The sequence below is a fragment of the Helianthus annuus genome, chromosome 17 (assembly GCF_002127325.2).
Source record: "Helianthus annuus cultivar XRQ/B chromosome 17, HanXRQr2.0-SUNRISE, whole genome shotgun sequence".
Lineage (NCBI taxonomy): Eukaryota > Viridiplantae > Streptophyta > Magnoliopsida > Asterales > Asteraceae > Helianthus > Helianthus annuus.
In genome coordinates, this window is record NC_035449.2 from 187,816,738 (window position 1) to 187,820,090 (window position 3,353).

The following is a 3,353-nucleotide window of genomic DNA, read 5'->3' on the forward strand; positions in this document are numbered from 1 at the left end:
GCCGAAGTTCGAAGTTATTAGCTTCAACATTCGGAGCATTGATAGCGGCGCCTAGGTTACCTACGGTGGGTCGTAGATAATCCATAAGGGTACGTTGGTCCGCCATTGGAGGTGGATCACCCGAAACCTTCTCTTGGTTTTTAGCTTTTAATCTTTTTCTGAGAAAGCGTTCGGGTTCTTCTAGAGGTTCTTTTATGTCCTTATTAGAACTGGAGCTCATACACTATGTAAGATTGGCGTCGGGTTCCAAGTCCTGCAATAAAAACAAAAAAGAATGCTGGTCAGAAGGTTCACCACGGCCCCGTGTTCAGCGAACACGGCCCGTGGTCGGAGTTACAGTTAATATTTTTCCAGACCCCAGTTACTAGAAGTTGGACACGGCCCCGTGTTGCACCGACACGGCCCCGTGGTCAGCCTTCTGTAACTTGGAAAACCAAAAACTGCCAGTAACGATGCTGGGCACGGCCCGTGTCCGACCAGGCACGGCCCGTGCTGAGCTCTGCAGAAGCTGAAAAACTAAGAAAATCCTAAAAATTAAAAAGAAAAATAAAAAATATGATTAGGCCGTTGATTCCTAACTTTCTTAAAATCCTTGTGTCCCCGGCAGCGGCGCCAAAAACTTGATGTGTGTCGGTGTATATTTAATTTAGATGTATAATTAATCCCTTTTTTTACACCTTTAGCCAAGTTTTAAATTTATAAAACACGATATTTACTAACACTAAACACACATATGGGCAAGTGCACCCATCGTAGACGTAGTATAGTGTTGGTAAGATACCGAGGTCGTCCAAGGACACAAGAGCTTTTAGTACCGGTTTATCCTCAACGTCTAATCAAATCAAAAAGTTAGAAAAATGTTTTTAAACTAAGAAAATAAAAACTAACTAAATGCTGAAAAATAAAAATAAAATAAAAACAGATAGACAAGATGAATCACTTGGATCCGACTCGTGTATTAGTATAACCTTTGATTATTTTCGCACTTTTGCACTTATTTAATAGATTATCTTAGTTCTTGTAGTAGGCCCCTCTTTTGAAGGCGACGTTACCCTCAACCCAGTAGTTTGAGTCAGCAAGGATACAATCCTAAAGGGTTGGATTATTGGAAGATAATGAATTAAGTTATTAATGCAAATTATGATAGGCCCCGCTTTTAGCGGTGACGTTACCCTCGACTAAGTAGTCTGAGTCAGCAGGGATACAGTCCTAAATAGCCGGGTTATAGTATTAATAGTAGTTAACTTATGAGGGGGTCAAAGAGTTTGGATCCCCGCCATCCAATACCTATGGGCATTGAAGGAGATCCTACTAAATTTGACCCAGGTCCCTTGCAGGACCTCTAAACGCTGAACAAGGGCAAGACCCTTACCAAACCGTTCCCTTAACCCCCGACCAGGTAGCCAACATACCTCCATATAGACCGTGGAGATATGAATGGTGAAAATCTTTTATTTTATATAGACAGTAAAATAATGCCAAGACACCACGGACAAACGATAAGGAAAGATCACCTTCAACATAAGTAACTAGTTATTAAAGTCATTAATACAAAACCAAATAAAAAGTGCAAAAGATTAAAAATAAAAAGTATTATACTAAACACTTGTCTTCACCAAGTGATGTAAGAGACTTAGGCAAACATGGCCTTGATTTTCAAGAACTCTTACTATCAATCTTGGATCCCGAGACGACTCACACACTCTACGATGGACAATGGATGATGGTGGTGGATGATGGTGTTATGGTGGTGGTGGGTGGTGGATGAAGTGTGAGAGAGGTGGTGTGCCAAGGGATGGATTGGAATGAAACCAAGCACTCCTATTTATAGGCTGAACAGAAGGCTGGGCACGGCCCCGTGTCCGCTGGACACGCCCCCGTGCCCGTCTGACATTCTCTCTCTTCATTAATTGTAATTCGCAATTACAATTAATGCGCCTGCTGTACTTTCACCACGCCCCCGTGCTCACTGGACACGGCCCCGTGGTGGGCAATAGAAGCTTCTACAGGTTTGTCTTTTCTGCTGCTTCTTGGGCACGGCCCCGTGCTGGCTGAGCACGGGGCGTGTTCAGGCTTCTGTTTTCTCTTCTTTGCTTGGGGAGGTGCCGTTGAGGGTTTGGGCAGTCTACTTTTATTCCTTTTCTTGTATTTCTGTTAGAATTGGCTGTCTTTTTGCTTCTTTTGTGATTTTGAGCTCATTTCATCCTGAAAATACAAAAGGAAGACAAAAACACTCTTTTTCCAACATTAGTACTTAAAAAGGGTTAGTTTTATGCCTTATTTGTGTAATTTATATGTTGTATTTTACACACATCAGAGTCAAAGTCTGAGTCAAGTACTTCGGGCCAAACAGAAAAACAGGACAAAATAGTGTATGATAGAGAATTCCTGTTATCAAAATCTAATTTGGATGATGAACCGTTTAAAGTTACTTACACTTTGAATGATTCTGACAAGTTATATTCTGATGAGGAATTTCCAATAAGAGGTGTCAAAACTGAACTGATAAAAAAAGATTTTCAAACTCACAGAAATTAATATTTCTGAAATAAAAGACTTATGTCTTAATGAAAAACCTAAAAGATGCACCTCAAGAGTGCAACAAAGATTAAACAAGAAAATGGATTACAGTTCTGGTTTTGATTTCCAAAAGAAATCAAACCATAACGGTAATTTCAAAAAGAAAGGTCTTGGTTTTACTCCAACAGAAAAACAGAAAAGTGAAAAATATGTTCGTGATTTTAAATCCAAAATGACATTTGTTTCAGGAACGTCATCTGAAGAAGAAGAAAAGAAAGATTTCTGGAGGCAGTCAAACAATGAGTTCCTTGCAAATAAGCAAGATGAAATGAAGAAGATAACTGAGCAGAAGAAGGACACGAGAACCTGTTTCAAATGCAAGACTGTTGGACATATTGCCAGAGAGTGTTCTAAGGCAGTACAATCAAAACAGGGAGTATCTCGTAAACTCAAAGAGCAAGTGGATGAGTTTGAACCACCAATTGACAGAACAAAATTGTTTCAAAATTCTATATTTGAAATTGGTGAATGTTCGAACAAGTTTTACAAGAAGAGAGCTAAATCTGACAACCAGAAATGGGTTGTTAAGAAAGCTGCTAAAAGCTCTAGCGATGATTCTGATAGGTCAAAATCAGAGGAGCTATCTTCTGGCGATGAATCTGACTCCACAAAGTCAGATGAGCCACAAATTGTTTCAAAAGATGAAGATATTTCAAAAGATGAAAACTCAGTTCCGACTGTGAATGATGAGGATTTTCCATCACTTCGGGCTGAAAATTATAAAAAGAAAATTGGCAAAATTGAAATTCCTAACCAATTTTATAATGACAAAC